This window comes from Lissotriton helveticus, chromosome 3_2 (genome assembly GCF_964261635.1).
Source record: "Lissotriton helveticus chromosome 3_2, aLisHel1.1, whole genome shotgun sequence".
In the NCBI taxonomy this organism is placed as follows: Eukaryota; Metazoa; Chordata; class Amphibia; order Caudata; family Salamandridae; genus Lissotriton; species Lissotriton helveticus.
Genome location: NC_136062.1, coordinates 219,584,276 through 219,597,039, shown reverse-complemented (window position 1 = coordinate 219,597,039; position 12,764 = coordinate 219,584,276). Strand labels below are relative to the sequence as shown.

The 12,764-nt window shown below is 44.4% G+C and overlaps 1 long non-coding RNA gene across 2 annotated transcripts in view; it reads right to left on the bottom strand.

Annotated features, from left to right (window-relative positions):
- LOC144826272 (uncharacterized) overlaps positions 1-12,764 on the bottom strand; it is a 285,885-nt gene that overhangs the window by 53,786 nt on the left and 219,335 nt on the right. The window contains exon 4 of one of the 2 annotated variants that reach the window (XR_013609749.1): positions 10,013-10,516. The exons of the other annotated variant lie outside the window; for it this stretch is intronic. This is a non-coding gene — a long non-coding RNA (uncharacterized LOC144826272). Of the gene's footprint in view, positions 1-10,012; positions 10,517-12,764 lie in introns of those variants that run through there. 2 annotated transcript variants of the gene reach the window in all.

Sequence of the window (12,764 nt, the reverse complement as noted above, 5' to 3'; positions counted from 1 at the left end):
AACATGTCTGTTTGCACTGAACGCAAAATTCCTGTGTGTTTTTTAGTCCAATTAGTTGGTTTGAAATCAGGTTTGATTAATTCATAGAGAGGTTTAACCCTTTCTGCATAATTTAGAATATAAGTTCTTCTGAAATTCAGGAATCCTAGAATTGACTGTAAGTTTTTCAGGGTTTTTAGAGGTTGGAGCAGCGCACATTTCTCTAAAAAATGTGCTGCCAGGTTTTTGCCTTCACTTGAAAGTTCGTATCCTAAGAATAGTACGTTGAGGTGGGCAATTCTTGATTTTTTAAAGTTGAAATTGTACCCTTCAGAGGCAAATCCAAGTACTATGGTGTTCATCCTGTTCAAGTGCCTGTCCAAATCATTGTCTGTAAGGTAGATGTCATCGACATAGGATAATGCCTCATCATCATACGTTTGTAGTAACTCTGTTACTCTGGCTGAAAATAACCCAGGACTGTTCTTGAATCCCTGTGGGAGTCGACAGAAGTGTCGTTGTGACCCATAATTGAGAAAGTGGTCAAATACATGCTTTCAGGTGCTATATTTTGACAGAAGAATCCTATTGAAATATCTAATGTGGTTTTATATTTTTTGTGCACGATGTTATTCATCAGTGCTGCACTGTGTACATTTTGTACTGCAAAGGTTTTGCAACAAGAGTTTAAATGTCTGTAGTCCAAAACTAGACGATATGTATTGTCTGGTTTGGAGACAGGAAACAAAGGATTGTTCATGGACGAGGTGCATGTTTCAATCTCCCCTTGGTATTCAAGTTGATCTAGGATCTCCCTGACCTGTTTTTTAGCTTCTTGCTTAACTGGATAGTGCCTCTGAGCAGTAGGTTTATTTTTTAACTGGATCTGATGGTGAGGAGAATCCTCATCCTAACCAACATGATTTTTATATAATGCTGGAGCCTGGGCCACAGCCCATTTTCTGGCATAGGTGTATTTTTTATGAATAGGAATATGGTTTGAGAAGGCTGGCATAATGATCTCTTCGCCATGTGGGCACTCCCTGACAAATTCAGGTGGACAGTCTTTTTCAGCCAGAAGGATGTCATAACCCTTAGATAGTCTTCCCAAAAGAGTGCTTTTATTTTCCTAGTTATGTCCCCCTCTATCCAGAGTGTTTACTTCATACAACTTATGGGGTACGCTAACCCTGGTATCTGCAGTTTCAACCTGAATGCATTCATGCAGGTCCACTGTCTCCAGATGATTCTTCAGGATCCTGCGAGCTATGGTAACTTCTGCTGCGCTGTCCAGCATTGTCTGGGCCCACTCCCCGTTCTTGAGTTGTGTCCTCAAGTTCCTCTGCATGTCTGATTTTAAGACTTGCTACCTTCTTTTTGGTAAATTGAGTTTTCCTATTTTTTGGAATGTGTTGATCGTCTTTGGACTTCACGTGTTCTTCCTTGTGTTCTGATCGTCCTCTTCTTTCGGATTTCTGCGAGGAAGTCTGAAAGGTACGAGAGGAACGTGTATCAGTATCTTGATATCTATCAGGTTTTCTCAAATTATCCCTATTTCTGAGGTTATATCGCTTTTCAGAGGGCTCCTTTTGAGGAGACCTTCCTCTGGATTGGGAACGCTTCTCTTTAGGAAGTGTCTGTCTAGTATTTTCCCACTTCTTTTTAGGAGCAGTGAGTGTGTTTTTGATAAAAACTTTTTCAGGATTTTCTGTTAGTTCGGGTTTTACCGGTTTCCCTCCCAAACTATCTCTACCTAGTTCTTCATACGATTTTTCTATTATTCTGGCCAGTTCATATGGTTGCTCAGTTATATCAAGTTCTTTTAGTTTTTGGCGGATTGCCACTGATGCTGCTTCACCTTTAATATTAGCTAATATTATAGCTGAGACCTACTTGAAATCCTTCAGTAATTTCATACCAAGATTTAAAGCAGGTTCTGCCCCGTATTCATTTTGAATCTGTTTCAGGACATCTGGTATTACCGCCGTGGATGGAACACCATGTGTTTTGGTGTAGATTACAGCAAAGACTGTACCCCAAGTGTCACAGTTCTCCAGGTGTGGTGCGATCCCCATTGGTAAACAGATTGTAAGAATCCAGTGTTTCTCATGAGGTGCACTATCGGGAAATACTGCCTCAATCTGAGTAATTTTTTGAGCTAACCAGAATGGAATTTGTTCCCTTTTTGTGGGTAATTTACAAATGACCGATTTTATGGTCTGTGGAGTTATTTTGTTTGTGTCTCCCTGATGAGGGGTGTGCTGTGGAATTCTTATAGCAGGTTGGACTGTCAGAGTCCGCATGACATATTGTACCAATTGTCTATGTATTTTAATTAATTGTTTTAGCTGAGCTAACAGTTCTGGACCTGTCATTTGTTCAATGTCAAGTTGTGGTGTATAGCTGGCTAGTACCGGCCATCTTGCTCCTGGTCTACCTAGTGGACCGAGCCTGATAATGTGATTTTGATGTTGTAGGGCACCTTTAAACCAGAGCTGATGCTCTTGGTAAGTTAGTGGAATTTCAACATCCTCGAAAGGAATGTATTCCGCTGGATGTTCCTCTATCTTGTAGAAGTGTGACACATGTGTTCTTGGATTTGCTTCAGGGAAGATAGTCTGCCGATATTCGTGTGCCTCTATGACAAATATTACCCTATCACCTCTCAGTGATAGGCCATTTTCTATAAGCTTTATAGCTATTGTTTTCCTTAAGTTTTCTGGGATGATTATAGCATCCAGGTCATCCTGCTGGAGACCTGTAACGTCTACACCCGTTGTCGGGTATTATTGCTTGCGGATCTACCGTTTTTTCTGACATTTTCTTGAAAGTCTTGCAGAGTAAGTTTCAATGAAACAAAGATACCTGTTGCTAGAACCGGTGTCCATTCTGGAGCCGGCCCTTTGTCCCCTTTTGTTCTCCTCCAGCCGGGTTCTCCACTGCATCCTGATGCCACTGTCCTTTCTGTCGCCGCTTGCCTGCCAAAGGAACCTAGAAAATGTCATGAACAATTTGGTGAGATCCCCCACCCCCTGCCCCCTTCAGTACCTCCAGCTAATTATCTTCAACTTACCCTTGTGCTTAACTTCACATCCTCATAAGATATTGACAGCATTGAAAGGAGCCGAACGCTTATCCTTATGAACCTTTGACCCAAAACGGCACACCACTGACCATTTGTGCCATAGCTCCCGCCAAAGCGCTCCACCGTTATCTGTATACCCTTGTGCCTACATTGAAAAACCATACCATAACCGTCCTGCTGTACCATACCCTAAAAGCTGGTGTCTGAGTCGATTTTTGTCAGGGAGAGTACTGTCCCCCTTGGCCCGGTGCACCGCAGAAGCTGTACTTGGCCTACGTGGGGCAGTGATATTGCGTTCCACAACCTTCTAGCCGTACCATACCCTAAAAGCTGCTTTCCAAGTCGAAGCTCACCATGGGGAGTGTCCCCATTGTCCTGGTGCACCACCGAAGCCGTACGGGGCCTACGTGGGGCAGTGATCTTGTGGTCCTCTGATACTCCAGCCTGGCCGTACTGGCCCCAGCCTTCACTTCACCACGGAGTAATGAAGCCGTACAGTGCCCTCCCGTGTCGGGAAAGCTGCAGAAGTGATCCAGCTGCGAATATGTGGTCAGGTGTGCGGGTCCCTGCCTGAATCCCGATCTGTCCCTTTCCCAGCATGCCATTCGGAGAAACCTACCCCCCTCCCAAAATACCTGAACCCCCCCTTCACGCTCACTTAAATTATATGCCTACTTCCTCTTCCTTATGCCATTCCGGGATCGCGCTGCTCCTAGAACTATCCCAATGTACCCAGACTTACTCCTACATAACTAACCCTCCTAAAGGGTGCATCCAGGAAAGTACCCCAGAAGTGGGCGAGGAAATGCCACTCCGCTCCGAGGAAAAGCTAAGGAGCTGACCCCCTTATATGATATGTTCTCTAATCAGGATACTCTCCACTTTATGTTTTTCTGTGGGTTTTACAATTTGGAGAGGGGAAAATATCTAATACCTCTCCTGAAAACTATGGGCTTTATACAAGTGAGACCAGCCTTGCTTTTTCTTCAACGGTTACCAGATGCACATGTCACTTTCTGTGTTGCAAGTTTTCTAACAGCCGCTTATAGAGGAAAAAACAAAAGAATCCCTAGAACTGTATTATTTTAAACTAAAAGCGAACCAATATATCAATTTTAACTCTCTTTTTATACATTATGGTGTTTAATTAAGTGACTTTTTTAAGGATGCTGTGTAAAACAAATGTATTGTGGGTATTTTTAAAACGTTTTAAATGTATGTATTATTCTTGCCTTTTATGATTTTAACAAAAATCGAATAAAGTGTATTTTGACTGACTGACTGATATGAGGTAATGCCCAGAGTAATGAGATATGCGTGAGATGTCGACACATCACCGTGGCCGCATGTCTGCCAGCCAGGAAATTAAAGAAAAAGGCCCCCTACCCCAAAAGGCCCTAACCTCTGCTTGCTGTTGCTCACCGAGATTAAATCAGAAAAGAAAGAATGGGGGCAGAATCAATTGTGAAACGTCCGTTGGGCACAAAGCGGTCCTTCCCCTTTCCATTGAGGGTATTAGCCTGGGCAGAGGCAGCTGCCCGGGTCCAAGCACAGCCAAACCCCAATACTGCACTGGTCCCAAGAAGCCCATCTACTTGTAAGGAAGCATTGTTGCTTTTCACCTCTTCTTTGAACCCCTGCCTCTAAACTCTGTATGGTGATGGACGAATCAAACCCCCTCCCAGAAATTTTCGTAGATCCCACACAAAATTTGGCTCTGGATGCGTCTCTGGGAGCCGAAACAGGCTGCTGCCCCTCTACCACCGCCCGGGAAATTCTCTCCCCTTCTTCTATACCCGAGGCCTCTAACGCCTTCATACGCTCCTAAAAAGGGGGCATACGGGCAACAGGGGGTAGGCCTGCGCCAAATACCTGCATCAGGTTCGCTCTCTGAAGCTGAGAGCAACCCGCTTCTAACCTGTGGTCAAGTGCTGATGATGGTCACGCAAGCCGCCGCAGCGACGAGACTCTCCTCCATGTGGAGTCCTCCCGTGTCACACGCAAGCCGCCGCTAAACATTTATTTTTTACAGCTGGGGCTTGAACCCTCATCAAAGGGCACTAATTACCCTGTGAGATACCACTGTACCATCCGTCGGAGGTGGCATCTGAGGGTACTTTGCCTTCAGATCTAGTAGACCAGAAAAGGGAAGAAGCTGCGAAGCGTGCTTATGCGTCTTCGACCTTTGACATTAGGGCCCATGCTTAGTCTACTTACGCCATTCAGTCCCTCCTTAAGGACTACCATTCTTTGGCCTGAAAGGTACAGGAGGGTGAGGATTTTTCTGTATTGTTGGTTTTGATGGAGCAGCAGGTGCGCTTTCTCTCGGATGTCACTTTTGATAATCTCTGCGCTTCTGCAGTTGTCCCTAGCACCACTATTGTCATCCGGCGCAACATTTAGATGCAGTCTTGGAAGGCCGATGCCGCTCAGAAGACGGTCCTTCCTAAATTGCTTTTTACGGGTTCTAAGGTGTTTGGCAGTGACTCGGAGGACATGATACAGAAGTCTACGGAGAATCGGAAGCTGGTCACTCCAGTTCGTCCTGCTTCCAGAGACAGAGGTTTAGGGTTACCAAAGGCTTTTCCCGCTGGGGGTAAGACCACGCAAAACACCAGTCCTTTCAAGGTAGGGTATCTGGCCGGTGACCCCGATGCTCACTCCGCTGCCACCTCCTCTCCCGCCTCTCCCAAAGTATGATGGCTCCAGGTTCCATCCCATGGGGGGTGTCTGCAGTACTATCAGGAGGTTTGGACTCAGTCCATTTCCAATGCCCGGGCCATCCAAGTGGTCTCCGACAGCTACAGAATACATTTTTACAATGATTCTCCTCCTCATTGTTTCGAGACTCCTGCTCTTCATTCCCCAGTGAAGTTGTCCGCTCTCCTTCAAGGGATTCAATTGCTACTTCAGAAAGCGCCCATTGTTCCCATGCCTCCTGGTGAGTGTTACCAGGGGTATTATCCCCTGCTTTTCCTGGTCCAGAAGACTTCCGGGGACTTCTGCCCTGTGCTGGATCTCAAAGGAGTGAATCACTTCATTCCCATGTCTCCTTCAAGAAGGTTTTCCTGCAGCAGATTCTGCCCATGTTGCGCCAGGGCGAGTTCCTGGCCTCCATGGATCTCCTGAATGAATACTTGCATGTTCCGATGCATCCCTCCATGCAGCGGTATCTCCAATTTGCAGTCCAGGGCAACTACTTCTAGTTCTGGTTCCTGCCGTTCAGGCTGGCATCTGCCCCAAGGTTGTTCACCAAGCTCCTGGCTCCTCTGGATGATTGCCTTGTGTTCTTTATCCAAGGCACAGTTGGAGCTTCACAGAGTGACCACGTTGCTGCAGGTCATTGGCTTTCTGATTGAATGGATGAAGTCCCAGGTCGAAACTTCCCAGGATCTTTTGTTCCACTTCCTCTCTGCTAAAGCAGTCTTTCTGGTGGCCATCTCTTCAAGGCAGCAGGTTGAGGAGCTAGGGGCCTTGCTGTCCTCTCCTCCTTTCCTTCCTTTTTTTTCCTGACAAGGTGGTGCTTTGGCATAGTCCGGCTTTTATTTCACAGATGGATTCAGATATTGTTTTGCCCACTTTTTGTCCTGCTCCTGTCTCTGGCGATAACATGCGTTTGCACTCACTGGATGTCCATCAGCTTTTTTCTATTTACCTGCGTCTCACTGCAAACTTCCGCAAGTCGGACGCCGTGTTTGTCTCCCATGGTCTGGCTCAGTAGGGTTGTTAGCCCTCCCTTTCCACCAGCCTTAACCTTTGCAGGTAAGAGCGGTAGGGCGGTAGGGCTGGATGAGTGTGAATTTTGACAGATGATAACGAGGCAAATTACATAAATAATTAATTTTCGTAGTTATCGTCTGTCGAAATCCCCTCCAACCCGGCCCCACAATCTTATCACTCTTACCTGCATGTGCCATGGCTGCTTTCCACTGTGTCCAATTATATTAAGTTGGCTATATCACATGCCTATTCTCTGGGTGGTCAGCCTCTCCATGAGGCCTTCTGGGCATCATTCAAGGGGGCTCCAATTTGGGACATTTGTTTTGCTGCCACTTGGGCGCAGCCCCACATGTTTATGACCCACTATCATTTGCACATGGGTGGGGATGTCTTTCCTGCTTCTGGTACCGCTGTTCTGAACAAAAAGTATGTTCCTGACATCGCTTGACGTACACTGAATACGGGATTCATTCCGAAGTAATCGACTCATCGCATACCAGTCTTTGACGTGTTTACAATTAACGGTGTGAGCTACGGCTCGTTTCTAAGACCCCAACCTGCCGGTGGTGGTCGATCGTAAACCTGCATAATTACAATATGAGACTCCAACCGGATGGTGGATGTCCTAAACTAAACAATTGATTCCTTTGTTCACTGGATAACTGACTGTCCATTTCGCACTTTACAGTCCTGAGGTAGACCCGCCCTTGAAGCACTACAACTGCGCTGTCATTAGGATCAAAACGTTGACGTTAACATCATACCTGTCCATACGGCCTCCTTGACTCCAATACAGAGTTGCCATTGTGTCTAGGATTCATGTAGAAAACAGGAGACAGTAAATGTGTAGAAGAAATTGTTTTGAATCTAATTTATCTATGTCACTTATGTATGTCTTGTATATAGTGCACCACCATTTCACTGATCACCGCGCTTCACTTATTTTCACCATTGTCACAAACTCTTTGTCTACAATTGAGTTGTATCTGTGACTGCCCTACTTAAATGTGTTCTCATTGCAAAGCTTCAATTTCTTTTCTCACTTGAAAATTTTTCCAAACATTTTTAATGTTCGGAAAAATCAATTGTTTTCTGTTGAAAATATTATAAACTTAGCACAGAAATTGTATTACCTAACAGGACCAATTGTTTTTTGTAGCGCCGCGGAACATCAGCACAATTGCTAATATGTGTGTACACATCTTACACATGCATAAGTAAAATACTGTGATTGTGCAAAACATGCTAATAATGTATGCGTATTCTAAATAGGTATGCGTAAGATAGGCAGAATAAGGGCATTGAAGGGTTGGTTATGCACAAATGAGGCATTACAATGGGAGTGGTCTGTCATAGTAAAGCTCTTCCAACGTACACACCCACTCTTCATGAGAGTTGCAGGGCGGAATGAAGACAATTAGATGGTTTGTTATGGGTGACTTTTACTTAACACCCCTACTCTCTTTATTTTAATAAAATTCAGAAAAGTTATTTGATTGATTTTTTTCATGGATTGTATCTGCCCTAAAGTAGGTGGAGTATCCCTGGGTGACCATGTTTGAAGAAATTCTAATTACCCCCAATCTATCAAAGTAGATGGGACAAGAGAAGGTGGTTTGGGGAAAATATTTTTGGGTGACAGGAAACGTTTTACTTGGTTTTCCTGATTGATTTACATGATTTAGAATTACACCATTGGTGGAAGTTATGCATGGCATAAACGACACCGCTTTTCATACACTTTTATTGACGTAAGAGCGTATTTTTGTGAATACCATGTATTTACGTTTGCAACTTACAATCCTCAATTTACGTCTTATTGCTTTACTTGGGGTCATGAACTGTAAAATAAGAAGTAACTTAAGAAAGTCAGTAAATGTGACTTACGATTATCGTAAGTTCCATCACTTTTTAACTCAGTCAAAAAAAGGTCCCCTCCCCACACTCTAGATATGTAGTGGAAGAACCGAGACCTGGGTTGATAAGACAACCAATTTCTGCTCCCATCCAGCGGTAAATGATCACCTTTGTTTTAAATGGAAATTAGTTATATATGAAGAGAGAGTGTTAAAAGTGACCATTTTATTGTATACATTTGTTTTAAAAAAATTCTACATGCTGTCTTCGGAATGACTTTGTCAAAAGTTACTTGATACAAGAGGGCATTCCAGCTGACTTTTTCCTTGCTCTTTTATTAAAACCTGTGCAATAATACTTTTTGGGAGAGGGTCACTTTAAAGAATTTTGAACAGACATCATATTTCTGTAAGAATGCATATGATTTGATAGGTTCTGAGCTTTATTTACCCAACACACTGAGCACTCTTAAATATTGCATACATGCCTACAGCTAAAAAGAAATGAATACTCTCGACTGCAGCGCACCTTTCCCAATTAACGTCTGACAAGAATTTATCCAAGAAAGCTTTTGAATGCTTGTGCCTAATGAATAGATTTATCTCCGTGGTGTTTTTTGTTATATCTTTATTAGGTTTTGCAAAACAATACAGTGGAATCAGTATACATCAACATGCAAAAACACCCCCCGCACATCTCTCATTCAAGTATAAGCAAACATTAAAAAAAAAATCATAATACAGATAAGAACAACTGGCATCGCAGTTACCATGGAGCAGCGGTTTTCAAACTTTTTAATGCTGCGCCACCACTACCACAGAAGAAAATTCATCATCGCCCCCTCAGAATTTTTCCCAATTGTGCCATTAAATGTATGCCTAGACTGCTTTAAACATTGCAGTAAAGTTCTGTTATCGTTTAAAAAGGCAATTAAATACATGATTACCAAACATACTATTCTGGTCAGGCAGGCCTTACTTACATGTAGAAGTATCCACAGTGTGATTATTAGAAATGGAGATGGGGGGTTTGAAGAATTTGGAGTCCCTTCCCTTTTAACACATACTCCCAGCTAGGATAGAAATGACAAAAGATGTTAGTGATAGCCCATTACCAAGAGGTTTACTGTTGCTCATTTTGTCCCCACTTAAAACAAAGCACTGTTATCTGCATAATTCTTCTTTTGGACAGTGCCTGGTGCGCTCCCTGGGATTACTTGAGGCCCCATGAGTGGGGGCCTGCCCGCCCGCCTCTAGTTTGAAGACCCATGCCACAGAGGAATATTTCAGGCATGTAGTGAATCAACAGATCAGTGGGGTGACGCCTGTTGTCAGGCTGGTCAACTCGGGCACTGAATAATATCATCTGTCTATCTATCTTTTACAGCCCATTCCATAGTGCCCACACTCCCAGCGCTTACTCCACTCTGCGCCCCATACCACTTACATACCAAGGAAACTCATGAGACAAATTTGTGGGAAAGCAGTGGTGCAGGTTTATTTTGCACAATAAGTGGAAGTAAGGTGGGTCATCTTATGGGCGATCCAATGCGGCAGCCCCTCGCTGCCCCGCATGCCTAATGAGCCATTCTTGCACGGCGAGTCGATGCTCTGACGGTGCAGTCCATTATCCCTTTCTTTCATTCACTCCCGCCCCCCCTGTCAGGGCGGAGCGATGAGGCACACCCCCGGTCGGTTCAGGCCCCCCGACCGCCCGAAGGACTAACGGGGCGCCGACGCTGTTTCCTGGAACCCCCTCGGCTCCCGGTTCTTGGCTCAGGCACCCCTACTGTGCCCGGCAGAGGTAAGACTGTGTCCTTCTGCCGCAGAGGTACCCCTACTGTCCATCTGCTTCCAGATTGCCCTGTGACTCCGCCTGCAACACAAAAACAGACCGTTAACAGTTCAAAGATAAATTGTCCCCGAGCACATAGATACAAATTCTTAGATTGTCCCAAGAGAAAAGATAACCACAATCAAAAATTATTCTTTCAAAGTTCATCAAATCAAGTTCCTTTAATTTTCATTTCTTTTCTCTTCATATATCAACAAAATTCTTCATAATCTCCTTCAAATTGACATAGAAATGTAGCCAATGCATCAAGGACCAATGCCAACACGTGTTTCGTCAGAGGGTACAATCACCCAAATGACTTCTTCAGGGCTACAATAAAATAAGAAATACATAATATATACAATTCTCATTACATGTAAAGCCATACCATCACCAGTGAATATACATTTCACCAAAAACTAAAAAGTGAAATGTGACATAATATACTGTATGCAGGATTTGAGACTGTCACAAAAGGATTAACAGAAAAACGACTAAATTCATCACTTTAAAAGGAGAACAAACCTATGCAATTAATAAGTTTCAGGAGAACGAACATAGTCCAAATATTATAGGAAAGGAGAACAAGCATTGAAAATGCAATAGGTCTCGCAATAGAAGAGTTTGACATTTTTCGTTTTGCAAATGGATGAGTGGCGTTGCGTGGCTGAGTGGCGTTGCGTGGCTGAGTGGCGTTGCGTGGCTGAGTGGCGTTGCGTGGCTGAGTGGCGTTGCGTGGCTGAGTGGCGTTGCGTGGCTGAGTGGCGTTGCGTGGCGTTGCGTGGCTGAGTGGCGTTGCGTGGCTGAGTGGCGTTGCGTGGCTGAGTGGCGTTGCGTGGCTGAGTGGCGTTGCGTGGCTGAGTGGCGTTGCGTGGCTGAGTGGCGTTGCGTGGCTGAGTGGCGTTGCGTGGCTGAGTGGCGTTGCGTGGGTGAGTGGCGTTGCGTGGGTGAGTGGCGTTGCGTGGGTGAGTGGCGTTGCGTGGGTGAGTGGCGTTGCGTGGGTGAGTGGCGTTGCGTGGGTGAGTGGCGTTGCGTGGGTGAGTGGCGTTGCGTGGGTGAGTGGCGTTGCGTGGGTGAGTGGCGTTGCGTGGGTGAGTGGCGTTGCGTGTGTGAGTGGCGTTGCGTGGGTGAGTGGCGTTGCGTGGGTGAGTGGCGTTGCGTGGGTGAGTGGCGTTGCGTGGGTGAGTGGCGTTGCGTGGGTGAGTGGCGCTGCGTGGCAATGTTTTTAGAGTACAGGGGTTTTCTTGAAGGCTTCATATTTGAAACAATTTCTTTCAATAAATGTCCATCAAAATAAAATTCTAATGCTAAAAAATAAATAACTTTTTTAATTTTGAATGATCTTTCTCGTATGTTTACATGACAAGTGTTCCCCGATTTACGCGCAACATCTTTGTATGGCTCAGCTCTTGTTATGGTTCTTTTAACAAGCCAGACCCCATGCTGATACAATAAAAGCGGAAGATATATAAAACAAAGGTCCTTTGCCACAGAGTACCCTATTTAACCGCCTCAGCAAAAATTAGACCAAGGAAGACCGCATTAATATGGTCCGCTACTGTAACACTGAGCGCATGTGTTTATACACATCAGTTTGTTTTATATTACACATGACGATTCATAGAAAAATATAAAAAATAAATGCCTTATACTATCAATGGTTTTATATATTTTAATGATAAGCAGCTCTAATCGACATTAAGATATAGGTAAACAACATCACTTATGCTTGCAAAAGCTACATATAATATACAACTGTTTGTAATACACGCCCGATGTGTATACTAGCAAATGAAGGTAACCTAAAATTCAAGTGTGATTTTAATGTAGACAGCAGACTAAACAGAGGCCATACAAAGTGTTTGAAGTACGCACTCGCTTTGCATGTAAGTAGAAGGAGATGGCAGAAAAACAAATAGTGTGAATTGAATGGCGCCAGCAAACTAAAGAGAGACTAGACAGCCTGTTTGTGACGGGCGCTTGCTTCGCATGTAAGTCGAGGGAGATAACAGTGGAAGGAAAGATATAATGTAACAGAACACACAAAAGAGAGGACAAATAAAAAGTGTTTATAATGCGCACGCGGTTTGCACCTAAGAAAACGAAGAAATCAGCAAAATAAATAGTGTGAACTGAATATTTCACCCCCGTGATCGATGTGCTAGCGGGGGCTTGTGGTGGAGAGTGGGGAGAGAAGCTGAAGTTTCAGTAAGCGGGGTTGGGTTCAAATTTGGATGAGTGAGGGACGTGGGGAGGATCGCATGGCTCGGGAGGAGGCTAAAGGGGGATG